This window comes from Lepidochelys kempii, chromosome 5 (assembly GCF_965140265.1).
Source record: "Lepidochelys kempii isolate rLepKem1 chromosome 5, rLepKem1.hap2, whole genome shotgun sequence".
Lineage (NCBI taxonomy): Eukaryota > Metazoa > Chordata > Testudines > Cheloniidae > Lepidochelys > Lepidochelys kempii.
The window spans coordinates 51,561,678-51,584,134 of NC_133260.1; the positions used below are offsets into that span (position 1 = coordinate 51,561,678).

At 41.5% G+C, this 22,457-nt stretch overlaps 1 protein-coding gene across 3 annotated transcripts in view; it reads right to left on the reverse strand.

Moving 5' to 3' along the window:
• Window positions 1-16,412, reverse strand: part of ANKRD34B (ankyrin repeat domain 34B) — a 31,942-nt gene extending 15,530 nt beyond the window's left edge. The window contains exon 1 of one of the 3 annotated variants that reach the window (XM_073344361.1): window positions 5,964-16,412. The gene's annotated coding sequence lies outside the window, so the exon portion shown is untranslated. Of the gene's footprint in view, window positions 1-4,297; window positions 4,945-5,735 lie in introns of those variants that run through there. The other 2 variants (XM_073344360.1, XM_073344359.1) reach the window with 2 other exon arrangements.
• Between the last annotated feature and the right edge of the window lie 6,045 nt (window positions 16,413-22,457).

The following is a 22,457-nucleotide window of genomic DNA, read 5'->3' on the forward strand; positions in this document are numbered from 1 at the left end:
CCATAGATAAAATGCTATTTTTCAGGAGACAACATTAAAGTTCAAAAACTCATATTTTAATGTCTAGTATGACCCATACAATGAAGATGCTTGTAATGTTTCAGAACACAACTAAAGAAACAATTTTCATTCATTTTTTAGTCCGTTGGAGCTTTACTCTGAATCCTAAGACTCAAAGGATGACTTTTTAATAACACTTTCAAAATGCAAGTTTCAATATAAATCAATTTAAATAAACATCATGGAACTTCTATTGCAGGAATGTTCTTGTTCAGTTGAATTCATTCTACTTTAACATGCTGTATAGATGTAAGTTATCTGGTTTTAGTAAGTGGCAAAATCCAGTATCACCATATGCAATGAGATCGTTCAGTTAGATGGTTTAAAATATTTGCATCAATCCAGGCTCACGCTGTGTTGCCTTCTTAGCATTACATACTATCACTGACTTTGTTACAAAACAATGAATGTAGTCATATATGGTAGTGTTTTTTGAAAACGGAGCTGTCCGCCAATGTTCTTCAGGGGTGCGGGAGAGCAAGAAACCAAGTGTTCACCTTGGAATGACATTCACTTCGGCACAGAGGGCCAGGACAAGGTTCATTCACCACTTTTATCCCACAGAAGCCCTATTTTGAGGACTTAAGTGGTACATAGACCTTGTGCTGGCCCTCTGCGAAGGGGTAAATTCCCTCTCCTCTGTGTGATCACTGGCAAAAAACTAGGGGCGGGGGAGGGGAATATTCCAGAGTACTGTAGTTGTCTATTGCTCCAGTTGATAAAAGTATGTTATTGTATGATGCGGTATTTTCTATTTTTCATTGTTATGAAAGGTGTATTTTTGATAGAGAATGCATCCACACCCACCTGGTCTATTCTTAAATTAAATAGCATCCAATAAAAATTTATGTTTAGGTTTCCAAAAACAGATTTAATAGTAATATATTTTAGGTAACAGATGTTAGAATTTTAACTTTTTTGGATTAACAAGTTATTTTCTATTTCTTTGGCACCAATAATATGTGCGAATCTAAATACAGATGCTTTAACATTTATCTCATATCTACAATATAAATCATAGGGCCTGAACTGCTTGCCTCACTCATGTGTGTAAATGTGTAGCACTTATCTGTAGATATCAAAGCACTCTACTAAAGCATCAAACTGAGGCACAGAGAGGCAAAGCACCCTGGTGAAAGTCACATAACAGGTCAGTTGCCTGAGCCAGGAACAGCACCCAGGGCTCCTGACTTGCAGTCCAGTCACCTATCCACTCGGGCATGTTGCCTCATTACAGGTCATTTTGACTACTCACATGAATAAAACAAGCAGGATTTGATTTATAGAAAACTATATTTTTCCACTTGGGGGGTACAAAAGGGAAATAAAAGGCCTGATCCTGAGAAGTGATGAGCACTTGGAACTTCAAAAGTCAAGCAAAATGTAATGAAAAGAAAATGCTTCAGTGATATACTATGAACTATATAATATGGAATTGATCTTGATTCACTCGTGCTTTGGAGAGGCCTTCCTCCTAGGGGGAACATAAGCATCTTCCACCAGGTGGTACCCACCCAAAATGTTCCACCAGGGCAGGAAGCTTTAAAGTGAAACTGGCAGAGGATCTGCACTGATAGAGGTTCTATGGGAATATACATCCCCTGGCTGCACTGGGCACACCCTTCCCCAGCCATTGTTACCCCCCTTTTGAGCCTGCACCGGTTAATTATCAGTTCCCTCTTAGGTACACTTTACACCATCAGGAGCCCTGTGCTCAAGGATAGATGTATAAATATGTTTGTTTGTACCAAAAGACCACAATTCCAACAGAAACCCAATTCATGATACTGTAATTCATCATAGATTGATATGTTAAACAAGAATTACATATCCCATAACAATAAAATATTCCTAAATCTTGTTCATTGAAGCTTTGTGTACTATAGATCCTATCATTCTGAGGAGGCATCTCAAAATTTGCCAGTGTATCAACAGCAACAACAGTCCCGTGGGGCTGACAGCCAACAGGCAAAGTAAGTAACACAGCGTCTACACAAATACAGTGTCACCCTAACTACATTGACTTAAGCACTATGCCTCTCATGGAGATGGAGTTATTAAGGCTATGTACACACTACCAGTAGTGTCAATATAAGTTATGTTGCTCAGAGGTCTGAATAAGCCACCTCCTGAGCAACGTAAATTACACCGACTTAAACTTCTCAACTGACATAGCTACTGCAGTTCGTGGGGGCTAGAGTAATTAAGTTGATGGGAGATCTCTCTCCCATCAGCTTAGAGAGTGTCTAGTGTAGCCACAGCCAAAGTTGATGTAGTAGGCAATTTACATAGGCAGGAGCACCATTGTAGTATAGACACTTCCAGAGATAGGTTGATGAGAGCTGCTTTGTTCAACCTAACTCTGTAGTGTAAACCAGGCCTAAAGATTTCTTGTCTTTAAGAAAGCTTGGAGTGCTCCAGCCACCTTATTAAACACAATCTCCTCCATCACAGTCTATGTTTCCTGTATATAATCTGAGTCACAACTTGAGTTTTCTGGAATTGGTTTTATATAACTAATGAATTCCCTGTTTCGCAACTGGTGGTGGGGTGTGGAGTGGAGCAGTGAGCAAGAGAGAAAATCTGTACTGGTCAGAGAAGGTGGTCTGGGGTTCTGCAGTACATTATGCTTGCTGCGGCTTGTGCTTGTAGCATGGCATCCTAGTCTGACCTAGCCAATTTATTCCTGTTTTGCCAGATCTCCCTTCCCAAAAGAAAATTCAACTTCTCTTTAAAAGTCCACAGAGAATATGCCTAAAAGTATAAAGAAAGCCTAGCACACACATATTTTAAACCCTTCCATTAAAAATTTCTTGCCTCCTCACTGAAAAGCCCCTGACTTGGATTTGCTCTTAATCTTTGAAGTGCCTCACAGAATCTTGTTCCAACAAAAACATCCCAAAGCATGCTGGATTCTTTAATCCCAGTAACCTTTAAACACAGGCAGCTGCACGAAGAGCTAACAAGGCAAGGAAAAAATCAGTACAGTCTAACTGGAACTGTTCTTCAGGCTTGTGACCACGCTTACTGTAAACGTACCATACCTAACAACATTTTGAAACATGAAATAAAACTGACTGTAACCCCAAAATGAGCTACATTAAGAGCTGAGCACATCTCTTATTTTTGACTGTAATAATAGTTTTTCTTCTTTCCAGTGTTGTAATTCATGATTTTTCCCTTTTACCTGATGCTGGAAGAAATAAAGTTAATGCACCTGCAGGTTCTCTAGTGACCGATCTATTTGGACTAATGTATCATGCTTTTTTCGATAAGAGCCTGCAGGCTACAATGGAAAATGTTTGGGCTCTTAAATAGCATTTCCATTCTTCATCACTTAAGTCAACAGAACGCCTGAGAAACAACGAGTGTGGACGTCCTGGTTGTATTGCAAACTGACCTATTTTGAATAAATCCCACAAATACCCTTTCAGCTGAAGAGCACAGACCTCTATCTTGCTACTGAAAGAAAAATGTACAGGTGAGTTTCTCCAGCAAACCCAGCTGAAACGTGTGAGAAACCATCTCATTTATTTCACCCCCGCATTAGCTTCATATCGCCACTGGATCCCAGAATGTAATTAACGTGGGAACAAACCCTATTTTCTTTTTAATAAACAAGAGTAATAAACTATCCTATCTATCTCCTGCAGCGCTCTTGGTAAAGTCAGCGAAGCGATAGTGGGGAGAAAGACGCTCCCAGAGAGGGAACACTGTTCGAGTACGGACAGCAAATTAAGTGGCTTTGAGCGGAAGGGTAGGATCCATCAAGATTTACAAATATTGAGGAAATTCCTTAGGGCTCAGCATTTTGGGTGCAGAACAACATAATGAATTTGGAGACCAGGTCAAGGGCCAGCTAAGTAATGGGGAGCTTTCTTCAACAGCTGTCTTACGGTGGGGGGCGGCCTTTCGGAGTCTGAGCTGTTTAAAATCTCATGCTTTATCCTAGCCACTTTCCCCACGCTGCTGGGCGCTAACTGAGCGGTAGTGCACTAACTTTCTGCCATTTAGTTCCTGCGCCACCGGCAGAGAATAGACACTGACGAGAAAGGGAGAGAGTTGCAAATACGCTGGAAAAGGGAAATGGCCCCAGCAGGACAAATGCACAGACAGAGGCAACCCCTAGCTCCCGCAATCCCGCAGAGCGACAACGCCCGGCGCGGGCGGGCGGGTCAGTGAGAGGAGAGGAGAGATTGGCGCTAGAGAGGAAGCGGCACATCCACACGGCTCTTACCTGCGGGACAGGCGCGTCTCCCGCCCCCGGGAGCCCGGCGGAGGATGAGCCGAGCTCTGTGCACAGGAATTCAGCGCGGCAGCGGCAGCAGAGAGCCCCAGCTCTGGAGACGCTTCACGCTGCTGCTGCTTTGCCACTCGCCTCCTCCTGCCCCAGCTGCCTCCGCAACGGCCGCCCCCGCGCTCTGCGCCCAGCCCCCCGCAAGGGGAGCAGCGGCGACGCTTCCCCGCCCGAGCGCCGCTGCCCGCCCCCGCCCCGTGGCACAGCCCGGAACGGTGCGTGTGCTGGGGTGCGGTGCGAGCCGGTCTCGGAGGCGGCGGGGGCATGCGGCGGGGGCAGCGCTGACCCCTCAAGGGCCCGAGGGACAGACCAGGACGGCTGGAGTGGGCAGCGCCCCCTAACCTCGCCTCTACTAGCCGCCTCCTGCAGCGTCCTGACGGCCCCTGCCCGCTCCCCCGGCGGGCTAAACGGCTCCGTCCCCTGAACGGACACGCGTCGGCCGCCCCTGCGCTGCTCCCCGGCACCGGTCACCTACCTACCCCTGGGGTCTAGACGCCCCTGTGACAACGCCTCACCGGCTGCACCCACCCTGTCTCTGCTCCCCCGTATGTCAAAGGACCAGGTCTCACCTCCCTGCTTACCGCCTTCTAAACAGCTACTTGCTGCCGGAAATCTGCCCCCTCCCACCTCAGCGTTATCAAAGGCCACCTGCCATTGGCCACCCCTCCCCTCGACCTGCCCCCTCCGCCTGCTTAAACTGCCACCACCCCCCCGCCCCTCCGCAAACGGCCAGTTCTGACCGGCCTGCCCCCCTCAGCCCCCTGACAGCGCTTCCTACTCAGCGGCCCTCTGGCGGCTGCTCTGCCCGCTCGCCTCGCTACTCAATGGCTGTTGCGGGGTTAGTGGTTGCCCTTCCCCCTCTGAGCAGCCCCTGTGGCTTCTCGCCCCAAACCCTCACACCTCACCGGCGGCCCAGCGCGAAGACGTAACCCGTGAACTTCATTTAAGCAAAGCTAATGGAAGCAGCCCCCGCTGGCGGGCTGCTCTTCTTTCCCTGCTTTCTCTCTACTGGGGGAGCCAATCGGGGATCAAGGCCCCTTGCGCCATGTGCTGCGCTCTTTAGGCACCCACTGCCTCAGAGGGTTCACAGCCTCAGCACATGACAAAAGGTGTTTTCACCAGCTGAATACAACACACGCAGGTGGGAGGCGAGAGACCAGCCCGTGCAGGAAAATAAAGCAGCAGTCACAGCGCAGCGCCTGCCTCGCCGCTGTCAAGTGTCTCCTGAGGCATCGCCAGTGGTGAGTTTTAAGGAGGGCTGTGAAGAAGAATCGTGTTGTGTTCCCTTTTGAAGTGCAAGTGATGAGGTCAGGTCAATCTTATGACTTATAATCTTATCTACGGCTTAGAACTGCGTGAATTGCTGTGAATAACGCACCGTGTTAACAAACATCAAGGTTGGGCGGGAATCGCATAATTTCTTCGTACTCTTGACGTCTGAAAAACCCGAGTTTTAAGACTGTCCAAGGACATGGTTGGCTGTTGTGCGCTGGCTCTTTAACGATCTCTGCTTACTTTTTCTCTCCAGCCTCCCACCTATCCCCACATTGTCAATACCAGCTCTCTATTGAACACACTAGGAAAAGCATAGGCACGCAGCACTCACTCTTTAGAAAGGTTACTGCTCTTCTCAGACCTGTTGTGGGGTGCGTTATATAAGACATGGGGGCGGTGTACACTTCTGGATGGTTCATCAGTGCTGCTGCTGGGAGCGTTTTCCCCACTGTAGCTACTGCAACTCTTTTACACACCCACTTGTTCTGGCTCCTGACCTTGTATGCCTTGCTCATTAAATTAGTTTGCTAAGGATAGCAGAGATAAGAGTCTTTTTAAAAAGAAAGAATAAACTACTTCAACAGTTCGGAAAAGTGAACTTTTAGGAATATTGTTAGATTTGTTAGAAGTATTTTGCATATTTTTGTTCCTTTTTAGCTACGTTTTAATAAATATAAACATAATAATTGCTAGTATGTTGTTTGTTATATTAAAACCAAGAAAGGGTGACATATCAAATAAGGGAATATAGCAGTGTTGAGGAAGTATTAGTTAACTTACTGTAAGTATACATATTATTATAAAGATGATGTCAATGTTTATTATCAGTCCATTCCACTTATTTGTCTTTTGGATGATCCATAGCACTCCTACCTTTTTAGCTCCTTTTAAATATTACCCGCACAGTACCAAGAGCTTCTTCATAGGAAAAGTGGAGCCATTCTTCTCTTGAGTAGTTAAAGAATTTATAAATAACTATTAAACTTACCACTTATTCATCATACTTTAGAAACAAGCATATAAACACAAAAATATACATTATTTCTTTAAAGTAAACCATTCTTAATACTGTTCCTTATTTTGGTTTAGTTATGGTGAATAAAAAGATGTGAAGTTAACATTGCAAGAGTTAATTGCTTATTTGTGTAGAATAATACACTTTAACATTTTATGTATAAATATACATATTTTACTGTAATAGAACATTTGACAGTAATGAATCAATAAACTGTTAATAAAATATTTTCAAGAATCAGTTTTTACACAAAATTAACTTGCTTGTTTAAAAAAATGAAAGGGAAAGGATGTCTAAAGAGCTGTAGCCACCATCTGAGAAGGCTAAAGAGAGAAGAGCAGTAGCAGAGTACAGAGGAAAGCCATATCTTGAACAAAAAGAATCAAAACATAATCAAAGGTAACAATTCTCTTTTGAGATCCTGATGATAAACCACCACTCTGTCTGGAGTACAAAGCCATTAGAAGCTCTACATGGAATTATATTGGTACTCTCTGTCTATTTATAGACACCAAGTTTTCCATTCATCATGTAATTTATGTAAGTTATACTCAACTATCTTTGAACCATTTTTGTAATGTTGATTGCATCAAGTGAAACTTTTGGGCCTGATTTTCCTGTCATTTACACTGGTGTTACTTCATTTACTTCAGCAGAGTAACACTGGGCATGAACTTCATCCCCTGTGTCTTTTAAATAAATGTAACATTTTTAATTTACGCGTTTGGCTTTCAGGACCGATATTTTCTCTCTGGTGTTTGGTGTATTTTTTTAGTAGCTTAAATAAAAAATAACCCAATCCTATAACACTTAAAGAACTAGTCCACTCTGAGTACATTTCCTAGACCTGAAGAAGAGCTCTGTATAAGCTTGAAAGCTTGTCTGTCTTACCAATGGAAGTTGTCTGATAGAAGGTGGGTGTCCCAATATCTTTTATCTTTAGTCCTACTGAAGACAGTAGGATTACTTGCATGAGTAATAGCTACAAGTGAGGGCACATGGGTCTTTCAAATAATATTAGAGTATGTTGCACAATAAATAAATAAAATCTTGCTCCATTGACATGTCTGTTGGCAGAATTTACCTTTAAATTTCCTGTACTATAAGCCAAGTGATAGGGCTACAGCCTAAGCTAGTTCATTAGAGCTACATGGCTTTACACCAGTTAAGTATCTGACTCATAGCATTTATTAACTCTTGTCAGCATTTTGCTTCTTGTAGAGTGAACCATGTGGCCCAAATATAGTATGGGAATGTCTAGAGTTTATTTTTCCCCCTCAGATGTGTGTACTGGTACCAAAACTAAAGATTGTAAAATAATACACATCTAGACAATATGACATTGTAGCACTAGGCATATCAGTATAATCAGACTGTAGCAAAGGACTCCTCCTAATCCATGTTATAAAATACCTGTTCCTATGTAATAAATTCTGGTCAAGGATTCTGTTTTTTGATTAAGACAAAAAATGTATATATCATGTCAAGACATCAGCAGTTATTTTCTGTGTTTAAAGGCTCATATTTGAAATCCATACACAAACCACTCAAGGTTTTACTATAAAGCTTTTTTTTCTGAGAAGTTATTTTTATCGATCTGCATTCAGCCACCGTAGCCATCTTGCCAAATGGCAAATTCAACAAATGAAGGATGTGGATTTCTTTCATATAAAGGAAATATAAAATATTGTGTGAAAGTAATTATTATTTAAATTATAGCAGAAATACATATGTTTGTCCTTTTAGCACACTTCAAGACTTTCTAAGGAAAACTGAAAATGTATAGTAGAAAAGTAAATAATCAATTGTGCAATAGATAGTGTACCTGTGAAGATAAAAAAGAACAGAATTAGTAAGGGAAAAATCGGTTTTATATGAGCCCATGTCGAGAAAGACAATTATTTGATGAAAGGCACTGAGTCTTAAGACTCTGTCGAAGTCAATTTAATTGATTGAAATAGCAGATAGCCCCAAAGTATTTTTTAATAAAACAATCACTCCATTCTGAGATGAACCCTCTGTGTGGTTAGTGATCTAATCAGAAACTAAAAATTAGAAACACTCATGTTAGTTTTTTTTTTTTAAGTGGAATATCTTTAAATTTGTGAGCATTTTCTTGACAACCTGAACTCTTCACTGAAAGAGGATGCTGGTTTATGCTTGAGAATTTCTCAACATCAAAAAATGACAAGAAGGCTAGGCAAAGAGATTAGATCACTGATTCTTGTATTCTCATACTTCATAAAATTGAGAGTTTCTTTCAAGCAGGCTTTACCAAAATAATGTATTGGAGATTCAGTGCAACGCTTTATTAAGACTTGCTGCCGCCTCACAGAAAACTTTGAAATACATTGGGGATTAGTTTAGCCCAATATAACTCCACTGGTTTAAATGAAGTTACTCTATGGATTAAATTGGTCCATTCTATTTAGAGGCAATTGTGCTTGTATGAAGTGCAAACTTCATATTTTTCACTTTGCTTTTTAATGACTATTTGCATTCAACTAGTATGTTAGTTTCTTAAGAGTTCATCTGCTCCTGCTGTTTTTTCTTCCCCTAAAGTCACAGCCTAGTCCTTTGTTTGTTGACATCACTATTAGTAGCTGTGAAAATACTTACCACACTGTAAAAAAGGGATTGTGGGACTAACGTTATACTGGGCCTTCCTCTACACTGCCACCCCATGGTAGGACTGTGTGAGAGGCAGTTTTGTTTTTTGTTTTTAAATGTGTTACAAGTCAATATCTAGAATGATGTAGGTTTCAGAGTAGCAGCATGTTAGTCTGTATGCATCCGATGAAGTGAGCTGTAGCTCATGAAAGCTTATGCTCAAATAAATTTGTTAGTCTGTAAGGTGCCACAAGTACTCCTTTTCTTTTTAGAATGATGTAGTAGTTAGATGACTGAACATAGTGGGTAGCAAGATGTTGCTGTCCACCTTCCAGTCTTCTAATTGTGCACGTCTCCACCATACATGAGATACAGTGACTTTCCACTCTCAATAGAATAGAGCACTCTGTGGGATCCATGAGTATTGAAGACTGTTGACAACCAAAGAGAAGCAGCCATTAGAGGAATGCCCCTTAAAAAGTGGAAAATCCATTCCAATTGTTACAGATGTTAATGTTACTCAGACCAGCATTAAATTCCCCATCACAACACTACTCCCTGAAAAGGGAATACCAGAGCTAAAGTGCAGTTAAGGCAGTGGTTCTCAAACTTTTGTACTGGTGACCCCTTTCACATAGCAAGCCTCTGAATGCGACCCCCCCCCTTATAAATTAAAAACACTTTCTTATATATTTAACACCATCCTTATAAATGCTGGAGGCAAAGCAGGGTTTGGGGTGGAGGCTGACAGGTCCTGACTCCCAGTTTAAGAACCCCAGAGTTAAGGGATCAATAGCAACACAGCACAAGAGCTGGTAAAGTTGAGGGTCTATGGGATAGGGTCTCAGTTTCCTATGGTTCTTTCACCTAAGCAGCAGTTCCCTTTCCATGAGGCTGCAATTCAATGTAACTGAAACCATGGAAGGATGTTACTTGTATTTTTAAGTACCCTTTTCTCCACCAGAAGTTTTATCTATGGGAAAAAGGGGTTCTGTGACTTCCGGGGAAGAATAATCAGTAAGAACAGATGAACTTCTAAGAATCAAATACTGTTTTCTTGCAAATGTCTTTGGTAATAAAAACTAAAGAAGAAAACACAGAAAACCACTGACCTATTTGATAGGCAGAATGGTTTATAAATAATGGTTTGTTTGTTTTTTTAAAAATATTTCCATTTGGTATCAATAGCTCATTAAGTTTAATTGCTAAAGGAAAATACTTTGCACTAGGTTTGCTAAATTAGCCATGGACTTTCTAAAATATGTAAATCAGGATGGAAGAATTTGGATTTTTCATGCGACCTGCCTTTTCAAGCCAGTCCTAATTCAGCACAGTACTTAAGCATGTGCTTATATCAATCTCTGTTCAGCACAATACTTAATTCCATTTCAGGAAAGCATATTTATTCGGGAATGCACTCAAGCACATACTTGCATTCAATTTAGTCAATGAGAATTAAGCACATTCATGACTGGGGGGGCCTAAATCCCTGTATCCTGTTTGTTTGATCAGAGCAGTCACTCTAAATATTGATAAGTCTCAAGGCATTGTTTTAATTAATAAGGTGGGAATTGAAAAAAGGGGAAGATTCTTTAATCGCTGTGTATCTACACAACAACTGGGAGGTGTAATTCTCAGTTTGGGCAGATGTATACACACTAGCTTTGCTTGAGCTAATGCCTAAAAGTAGCAGTGTGACAGTTATAGCATGGGTGACCACTCAGGCTCACCATCTGAGTACAATCCCACCTGAAAGGTCTGGGTCATCTGTGCATAAACCACTGTAGTGACAGGTTTCAGAGTAGCAGCCGTGTTAGTCTGTATTCACAAAAAGAAAAGGAGTACTTGTGGCACCTTAGAGGCCAACAAATTTATTTGAGCATAAGCTTTCATGAGCTACAGCTCACTTCATCGGATGCATTCAGTGGAAAATACAGTGGGGAGGTTTATATACATAGAGAACAAGTGAGTGGCTCTTGGTCTTTGTTATTTTCTACGGAACTTTCTTGCTCTAATTCAGTGGTTCTGAACCAGGGATATGAGTACCCGTAGGGGTACGCAGAGATCTTCCAGGGGGTAAATCTACTCATCTAGATATTTGCCTAGTTTTACTACAGGCTACATAAAAGCACTAGCAAAGTCAGTAGAAACTAAAATTTCATATCGACAAAATGAGGAAGTAAGGAATTTTTCAGTAATAGTGGGCTATGACCCTTTTGTATTGTTATGTCTGATTTTGTAAGCAAGTAGTTTTTAAGTGAGGTGAAACTTGGAGTATGCAAGATAAATCAGACTCCTGAAAAGGGTACAGTAGTCTGGAAAGACTGAGAACCACTGCTCTAATCTTCTGTTTTCTTTTTCTGATGTGATAGATCAAGATAAATATTGTAGCCCTCCTCTCCACTTCAAGGTATGGAAAGGATCTGAAAATTTTAGAAGAAAGGGTACAGAGCTACTTACTGTCTCTAATCCACCACTACCTCCTCCAAATAGCCATAGCTTTTGGGGTTCCACAGGATTTCAGGGGGAGTGGCTGGCTAGAGGTTGGAGCAGAAGCTCTATCTAAATATTAAGACTCCGATACCATGCCCAGCATTGTGATATCTGATTCTGTCTGAACTTGACCCTGGGTTTCTGGTGAACAGCATTAACTTTTGAACCATTCATTTTTATCGCACTCAGAAGTCGGTCAAGGGTATGTTGCCAAGTGAAAGATCACAGACCAGGGCATGCAGAGGGATTGTCATACGTTAGGATGATCTGAGAACCATGGGTTTGGATCAGGACTTTGCTCCCTTAGCTTCAGGGTTTTCAAAGTTAGAAGGCCTTCACCTTCACCCTTCCATATAATTAGATTTTGATCTAAAAGACTCCACACAATAGGACATCCATCCAAGGCTCTGGACACACGTTTAATAACACAAATAGTTTACTCGTATAAATCTGTGGCCATTAGCTCATTTCTTAAGTGGATAGCAATGCATCAGGTTTTGTGCCTCTTCAGTCTAATGAATCATTAAATGTAACCTTTCCCATTCTGTAAGTGTCTTGTGAAGTAGGGGATGATTTAAGTCCTGTGCTCATGTCAAATACACTAGTTTCGAAGATCTTGTGTTACATACCACTACTTTTGATAAGGAATAAGTAATTTGTATTTAGTAATACATTTCTCTTATTACAGCTTTCTGTGAGTAAAGTCATTTTGCCCAAGAAAAGGAACATAAATCCTGAAAATATTTGAGTTGTCTACCTATTGAAGTAGCCTAATCGTGTCAATCAGAAAAGTAATTGTTCTGCTTTATCAGAGAAAAGTTGGTATACGTTATATAGGAGTAGATGTGTAAAATCCTCTCTAATGACAGCAACCAGGAAAAGTAAACAAATCACCCCTGCATGACACAAGTCATCTCACAACCATTCACTAGCTAAATATTCATCATGTGGAAGAAATTTTGCATACTTTTACTAGTTGAATTGCACATTTCACTGAGTAAAGTACAAGGTCTATGCCCCACTTAATTTTTCTAAGATCATTTGAATTACTATTAATATTATCACATACTGTTCCTGATAATACATAGCATGTACTAGAAGATGAACAACTCTTGGAGCTACTGAATACAACTGAGGCCTTTTCAATCCCGAAGTAGGGCTGAAGATTAACTGGTCCATCAATAATTGGATAAAATAGTGAAGCTAATAAACAATAGATTCTGGTTGGATTCCTAGTTCAATTCTTGGAGATTTACATAACAGCAATAATGATAAGTACTCACATTTATAACACACTCATCCTGACAGAGACCATTGTGCTTTAAAACAAATTAAATAGAGGGAGTCCATGGTAACAGGCTATATAGTTTGCTTTAGCTTTGAAAGAGCCACTCAAGACTGGGAATCAAGGCCATAACCATAGCAGGGCAGCTGCCCAGGGCATGAAGCTGTGAGGCTGGAAAAATGAAAAAACCCAACAGTAGGGAGCGCAAATATGCTTGCTTACCCCCAGCCCTGAAATGCTTAGTTACAGCATTGCTGGGGACTTAGAGGCCTGCTCCAGCATTGAAGGATTTCCTGTAGAAATATCTGTTTCAGCCATGAAAGGCTGTCTAAATTGCAGGCTGGGCTTAATCAGATACTTGCTTCAGTTGATATACTCCTCTGGATGCTTGTCTTAGAAAGAGGACTGCTCTGGAATTCAAAGAAGGAGGTCATTTGAGAAGCCTGGGGGAGGTTTGTTGCAGTTATGAAAGATCCAATCTAAACTGGGAGTTTAACACAGGCAGAGCCTTTCTGTAGTAGAGATTGACTTAGTCCAACTAGCTAGAAAAGCTTGGTTTTAGGCAGAAGTCTGCAAGCAGCTGAGAATACTTTGTTCAGGATGAAAGCTTGGTGTGACAGTGCACTCCACAATGTTTTATGGAAATATGCTTATGAGAGTGTAAATAAGATGTAACTGGAATAGGCTTTATGCAAAAGGTCTCTTGTAAGGTATCATTACAAAACTTATAATCTACTGTGTGTGTTCATCCTGTTTATATGTATGTATCATTCTTGTATCTGAAGCTAGAAATATAAAGTATAACTCTGAGGTACTATTGTAATTATGCAAAGCGTGGGCCATTGATGATGTTTTAGAATCTTGATGGCTCCCATTGATTAGGACAATTGGTTGTCTGTTTATTTGACAGCCTTCCCATGTTCATGTAAGCCAGCCCAGGAAGAATGGTGGAATCCGTCTTAAACCTGGTGCTTTTCCATATAGCAGGAGGGGTGGGGAGCCAGAGAGACAAAAGATTCCTGCCTTGTGCCAAAGCTAAAAAAGAGGGTGGAAGAGAACAAAGGAGGCTGCCAGTCATGAGAACACCTCTAGTTTCCACCTAAGATGTCTGCTGGAATTCACAAGGACTGTACCAGATGAAAGGATTGGGTTCAGACTAGAAAGGAGTCTAGTCTGTGAAAGAAGCTTATTGGAACATCTCTGAGGGTGAGATTTTACCTGTAAACAGTTTCTTAATGTATTAGACTTAAACTTGCATGTTTTGCTTTATTTTGCTTGGTGACTTACTTTGTTCTGTCTGTTATTACTTGAAACCACTTAAATCCTACTTTTTATACTTAATAAAATCACTTTTGTTTATTATTGAACCCAGAGCAAGTGATTAATACTTTGGGGAGCAAACAGCTGTGCATATCTCTCTATCAGTGTTATAGAGGGTGGACAATTTATGGATTTACCTTGTATAAGCTTTATACAGAGTAAAACGGATTTATTTGGGGTTTGGATCCCATTGAGAGCTGGGTGTCTGGGTGCTGAAAATAGGTGACCTGCTGAGCAGTTTTTGGTTAAAATCTGCAGCTTTGAGGGCCTGGATCAGACCTGGGTCTTTGTTGGAATAGGCCAGGGTGTCTGGCTTAACAAAGCAGGGTTCTGGAGCCCCAAGCTGGCAGGGGAAATGGGCTCAGAGGTAATTCCAGCACGTCAGGTGGCAGTCCCAAGGGGGGTCTCTGTGACTGAACCCATCACACTTGGTTTGAGTCTTTTTTTGTAGTGGTGGTTTTATTTTATGTATTTATTTGTACTTTAGTTTAAATCCATAAACTTGGAAGCCTGGAAGGGACCCTGATAAATCATCTAGTCCAATCCCCCACACTGAGGAAGGACTGAGTGTTATATATCAGGGGTTCTCTTAGGGGGTTGCAAGGTCATTACATGGGGCAGGGGTTGCAAGCTGTCAGCCTCCACCCTGAAGCCCCACTTTGCCTCCACCATTTATAATTGTGTTAAATATAAAAAAAGTTTTTCATTTATAAGGGGGTCGCATTCATAGGCTTGCTGTGTGACAGGGGTCACCAATACAAAAGTCTGAGAACCACTGTTATATATCATACCTTGCAGGTGTTTGTCTAACCTGATCTTAAAAACCTCCAGTGATGGAGATTCTGCAACCTCCTGAGGTAGTTTGTTCCAGTGCTTAACTACCATTACACTTAGGAAGCTTTTGCTAACCTAAATCTCCCTTGCTGCAAGTTAAGACCATTAGTTCTTGTCCTGGCTAAGGAGAACAATATATCACTGTCCTCTTTATAACAACCTTGTACATACTTGAGGACTATTGTGTCCTCCCTCCATCTTCTCTTCTCCAGACTAAACAAACCCAATTTTCCCCCCACCCCAATCTTTCCTCATAGTCATGTTTTCTAGACCTTTAATAATTTTTGTTGCTCTCCTCTGAAATTTCTCCAATTTTTCCTGAAGTGTGGTGCCCAGACCTGGACGCAATACTTCAATTGGGGTTTTATCAGTGCTGAGTATATTGGAAGAATTACTTCTTGTGTCTTGCTTACAACAATCCTGCTAATACATTCTAGAGTAATGTTCACTTTTTTTTTGCAACAGCATTATACTGTGTACCCATATTTAGTTGGTGATCCACTATATCTCCCAGATCCTTTTCTGAAGTACTCCTTCTTTAGGCAGTTATTTCTCATTTTGTATTTGTGCAATTAATTAATCCTTCCTAAGTGTAGTACATGCACTTTTCCTTATTGAATTTCATCCTATTTAAGTCAGTCTGTCTCCAGTTTGTCAAAGTCATTTTGAATTTTAATCCTGTCCTCCAACGCGCTTACAACCCCTCCAAGCTTGATCCCCTCCCCCAACTTTATAAGTGTACTCTTTATGCCATGAGCCAAATCATTTATGAACATATTGAATAGAACCAGACTCAGGACAGATCCCTGTGGCACACCACTCAATATACCCTTCCAGCTTGATTATGAATAATTGATAACTACTCTGAGTATGGCTTTCCAGTCAGTTGTGTACTCACCTTATAGTAATTCCTCTAGGCTATATTTCTCTCGTTTGTTTCTGAGAAGCTCAAGTGAGACAGTATGAAAAGCCTTATTAAAGTCAAGGTATTTAACATCTACTGCTTTTTGCCTCTCCCATCCCCATCCACAAGACTTTTTACTCTGTCAAAGAAAGATATTAGGTTGGTTTGACATGATTTCTTCTTGAAAAATCCATGTTGACAGGTACTTATTACCTTATTTTCTTTTTGGTGCTTACAAATTGATTGGTTTCAGAGGGGTGGCCGTGTTAGTCTGTATCAGCAAAAACAACAAGGAGTCCTTCTAGCATCTTAGAAACTAACAAATTTATTTGGGCATAAGCTTTCGTGGGCTATAATCCACTTCATCAGATGCATGGAGTGAAAAATACAGTAGGCAGGTATAAATATACAGCACATGAAAAGATGGGAGTTGCCTTACCAAGTGGGGAGTCAGTGCTAACGACGCCAATTCAATCAGGGTGGATGTGGCCCATTCACAACAGTTGACAAGAAGGTGTGAGTATCAGAGGGCAAATTACTTTTTGTAGTGACCCAGCCACTCCCCAGTCTTTATTCAGGCCTAATTTGATAGTGTCAAGTTTGCAAATTAATTCCAGCTCTGCAGTTTCTTGTTGAAGTCTGTTTTTGAAGTTTTTTGTTGAAGAACGGCCACATTTAAGTCTGTTAATGAGTGTCCAGGGAGATTGAAGTGCTCTCCTACTGGGTTTTGAATGTTACCGTTCTTGATGTCTGATATGTGTCCATTTATTTTTTTGCATAGAGACTGTCCAGTTTGGCCAATGTACATGGCAGAGGGGCATTGCTGGCACAAGATGGCATATATCACATTGGTAGATGTGCAGGTGAATGAGCCCCTGATAGTGTGACTGATGAGGTTAGGTCCTATGATAGTGTCCCTTGAATAGATATGTGGACAGAGTTGGACTAGACAAGCCATTTACAACACACACTTTGCTTCTCTACAGAGGAAAAAGGACACTAAACTATCTAAACACTTACATGCCACGAAGGGCCACTATAGTGGTACCCTTAACTCACCCAACAATATTGTTAATCTATCCAGCTACACTCTTAGCCCAGCAGAAGACTCTTTCCTATCTCGGGGCCTCTCCTTCTGCCCCACCACCCCCACGAACATGATACAGTTCTGCGGTGACCTGGAATCCTACTTTCACCGTCTCTGACTCAAGGAATATTTCCATTACACCACTGAACAGTGCACTAACCCACAGAAACCTTCCTACCAACGCTACAAGAAAAAAGATTCTGCATGGACTCCTCCTGATGGTCGAAACCACAGATTGGACTTCTACATTGAGTGCTTCCGCCGACGTGCACGGGCTGAAATTGTGGAAAAGCAGCATCACTTGCTCCATAACCTCAGCCATGCAGAACACAACGCCATCCACAGCCCCAGAAACAACACTGACATTATAATCAAAAAGGCTGACAAAGGAGGTTCTGTAGCCATCATGAATAGGTTGGAGTGTGAACGAGAGGCTGCTAGGCAACTCTCTGACACCACATTCTACATGCCATTACCCTCTGATTCCACTGAGGGTTACCAAAAGAAACTATACCATCTGCTCCAGAAACTCCCTGAAGAAGCACAGGAACAAATCTACACAGACACACTCCTAATGCCCCGACCAGGGGTATTCTGTTTGCTACCCAAGATCCATAAACCTGGAAACACTGGACTCATCATCTCAGGCATTGGCACCCTGATGGCAGGATTGTCTGGCTATGTGGACTCTCTCCTCAGGCCCTACGCTACCAGCACTCCCAGCTATCTTCGAGACACCACTGACTTCCTGAGGAAACTACAATGCATTGGTGATCTTCCAGAAAACACCATCCTAGCCACTATGGATGTAGAAGCTCTCTACGCCAACATTCCACACAAAGATGGACTACAAGCTGTCAGGAACAGTAACCCCGATAATGTCATACTCTTTATGTATGGCTGAGCTTTGTGACTTTGTCCTCACCCACCAATATTTCAGATTTGGGGACGATTTATACCTTCAAGTCAGTGGCACTGCTATTGGTACCCGCATGGCCCCACAGTATGCCAACATTTTTATGGCTGACTTAGAACAACGCCTCCTCAGCTCTCATCCCCTAGTACCCCTACTCTACTTGTGCTACATTGATGACATCTTCATCATCTGGACCCAGGGGAAGGAGGCCCTTGAGGAATTCCACTCATAATTTCAACAATTTCCACCCCACCATCAACCTCAGCCTGGACCAGTCCACACAAGAGATCCACTTCCTGGACACTACAGTGCAAATAAGCGATCGCCACATAAACACCACCCTATACCGGAAACCTACTGACCGCTATGCCTATCTACATGCCTCCAGCTTTCATCCAGACCACATCACATGATCCACTGTCTACAGCCAAACCCTAAGATACAACCACATTTGCTCCAATCCCTCAGACAGAGACAAACACCTACAGGATCTCTATCAAGTGTTCTTAAAACTACAATACCCACCTGGGGAAGTGAAGAAACAGATTGACAGAGCCAGAAGGGTAACCAGAAGTCACTTACTAGAGGACAGACCCAACAAAAAATGCCACTAGCTGTCACCTACAGCCCCCAGCTAAAACCTCTCCAGTGCATCATCAAGGATCTACAACCTATCCTGAAGGATGATCCCTCACTCTCACAGACCTTGGGAGACAGGCCAGTCCTTGCCTACAGACAAGGCAAATTGCCCCAACCTGAAGCAAATACTCACCAGCAACTACACTAACCACTAACCCAGGAACCAATCCCTGCAACAAAGCCCGTTGCCAACTCTGTCCATATATCTATTGAAGGGACATCATCATAGGACCTAACCACATCAGCCACACTATCAGAGGCTCGTTCACCTGCACATCTACCAATGTGATATATGCCATCATGTGCCAGCAATGCCCCTCTGCCATGTGCTGTATATTTATACCTGCCTACTGTATTTTTCACTTCATGCATCTGATGAAGTGGGTTATAGCCCACGAAAGCTTATGCCCAAATAAATTTGTTAGTCTCTAAGGTGCCACAAGGACTCTTCATTGTTTTTACAAATTGATTGATATTCTCTCCATTATCTTTCTGGGTACTGAAGTTAAACTGACTGGTGTGTAATTCTCTGGGTTGTCCTTATTACCTTTTTTATAGATAGGTACTCTGTTTGCCCTTTTCCAGTCCTCTCGTACCTCTCCTGTCCTCCAGAAGGTCTCAAAGATAGTCATAATTATATTGTCATTGTTTGGGTACTTTTGTAACAAATTATTTCAGTTTCTATGGGACCTAAAATTAAGAGTATATATTTTTGCAATGCTCCTGAGTCCATCTCCCTTCCTCTTTCCACTTTTATAGTACGTGAAATTATGGCTCACAGCTCACATGTTAGACCATGTGTAACAGATGGGTGGTTATTGTTTTGCTGGAATACGCTTGAAATAAAATGCTTAAGTGAATTAAGTAAATTGCTAACAAGTCAGCTGAGAAATAGAATTTAACTCTTCTAGCATCAGATATATTCACTTGTTAGTTATTTGAAATTGTGACCGTCATTGGTAATGGTTCTCATGTAGTCCATTGGTTCAATGATGACATTTTCATGCTCTCTCTCTTTGTGGATTCTGGAGTGACTCTGAAGTCCAAAGCATGAGGCGCATGCTCATGAGCAGATCAGGCAGACAAAGTCATTGGTGAGCATCTTGGTAGCTTTAGCAGTAGTATGACACTTTTTCTCCTGCAGCTAACAATCAATTATTTCTGTCTTCTTCAAAGGCTTGGAAAGTTCTGAGTGTTGTGTGTTGCCATGCTGATCTATTTGACACAGCCTTCTCGAGATCATCTGATTTTATTGCACCAAAGTGTGTGCTGTTCTTGATGCTGTACTTGTAGTGCTTTCTGGGGCGGCCTTGATTCCGATATCCTTGTGCCAATTCTCCATAGACAATTTTTCTGGGGAGTCAATATTCAGGCATCCTAATGATGTGACCAACCCAGCGTAGTTGGGCTTTTATTAGCATGGCTTTGATGCTTGTGGCATTTGACTTTTGGAGAACCTCCGGTTGGTAATTTTGTCTTGCCAGTGGATCCCCATAATGGCGCGCAGAGATAGATAGCATATGAAAGCCCTCTAGTTGTTTGATATGCCATTTATATGGTGTGCAGGTCTCTCAGTTGTAGAGGAGAGATGTAAGCACAAAAGCATTATAAAGTTTTATTTTTGTTAAGAGGGTAATGTTATGGGATTTCAAGACTTTTCTACATAGCTTGCCTAGTGACTGAGACAATTTCTGTATCCTGTTTGTGATCTTTGTCAAGAGATCCATCATTGGAGATGCTGCTGCCGAGATAGGTAAAATTATCAACTTGCTTTAGTTGGATTCCATTAATGGATATGCTAGGAGACATGGCATGGAGTGGTGAAGATGACTGATACAACACCACAGTTTTCTCCAGGCTGATTGTGAGACCAAACAATTTTGATGCTTCAGCGAAGTGATCTATGATGCGCTGGAGATCTCCCCCGTGTGTGCTAGGAGGGCACAATCATCCACAAAGAGTGCTTTTCTTATTAGTAGTTCTGTTACTTTTGTTTTTGCTTTAAGCCTCATAAGATTGTAGACTGAACCGTTGTGTCTGTATCTGATGTATATGCCTCTGTTGAACCTGTTTGTAGCATGGTTGAGAACCGTAGTGAAAAAGAGGTTAAAGAGTACAGGGGCAAGGACACAACCTTGTTTGACGCCATTTGAAATGGGAAAGGAGTCTGTGAGATCTCCATTAAAAAGTACCTGACCTTGCATCCCCTTGTGAATAAACCAATGACCTTTACCAGTTTTGGTGGGCAACCAAGTTTGCTGAGGTTTTGTTAAAGAGAGAAATACAAATGAAAACTGGAGTTACAGTAAGAATCTGCAGAAGAGCCCAGAGGTGGCATGCTATTTCTTTGTCTCAGATGTTTCATTCTACTGTGCTGTCAGATAATTTTTTGATATGGTTTTACTCCTCTACCTGAAGCTTGAAATACCTTGTGTTATCCACTCAAGTGTTGTTAGAGTATTTTTTTCGGTCATGTCAAAAGATTAACTTTTAAAAAATTTACTACTGCACTTCTGATAATACTTTTATGGGAAAGGCCTATACAATTTAACAAATATTATAATCTTCAAAACAAATGTTCATAAGAAGCAGAGAAAAGAGTTAAAATAACAACAGTGTATATGCCTCTGGTCTCACCTGAACTTAATCCTTTCCTGGTAAATTTTGGTAAGCACCCCTTAGTTCAGCTTTTATCTCTGGGCTGGGAGAAACAGACAGCTGTCCTGAGGTTTCTCTCCATCTCTCAGAGCAGCAATTACCTACTCATACCCTTTCTCTAAAGAAGGGCACTTCCTCTGCAAAACTTTTGTTGTTCAGGGTTGTTAAACCCCGCCCGCAATGACAAAAGTTTTATCATCGAAAAGCACCGGTGTGAACAGTACTTTGTCTTTCACACTACTTTGTCGGCAGGAGTGCTTTCCTGCCGGTAAAGCCGCTGCCGCTGTTTGGGGGGGTGGAAGTTTTTTGTCGGCAGGAGAGCTCTCTCCTGCTGACAAACAGCAGCTACACTGCACGGCCGTTAGTGGCACGGCTGTAGCAGCACAGCCGTGTCACTAAAGCTGCGTAGTGTAGCCTTAGTGTTCTTTTATTTTAGGCTCTGGCCTTGAAAAAACAGACTGTTAACCTGGCTGGAGACAGACAGATAAGCATATCCCAATTAATAGGTCACTCATGGTCTCTTAAGGACCCCTGGTATTTTCCCTGGAGATGCCTTATCTGTCATTGTTTTGTTTCCATTTTGTTCTCCTCTAACAACCTCATTAGATTTAACTTCATGGAGTCATACAGAATAACATCAGGGAGGTGAATGGAGTGTATATAACAGTGATACAAAATACAGATCTCTCCCTCATTCTCCACAAATACTTTATGGAGGCCTATTGTTAGAGTTTGCCTGATGTTGCTCATGAGGGCAGTCTGATCATGGCAGTGCATTAAAACACTGACCCACAAAAAAAGTTATTTAAAATGTTATTTAAATTTCCATTTTTGATGCAAAAGGTGCCCCACAACTCAATTCTAAATTTTTAATAGAAACAGGCAAGTTACAGTAATGTCAATGGTAGTCTTTTTTCACCTATAGTGCAGACCCTCTGGTTTTAGGTGTCTTGCTAGCACTTACTATTCTTTTATAGTTAATTTTTAACATGTTTAGAACACTTTGTTCTCAAGAAAGCATGAATGAGGGGGATTAAATTATATCTGTACTATACTTTCCTTAG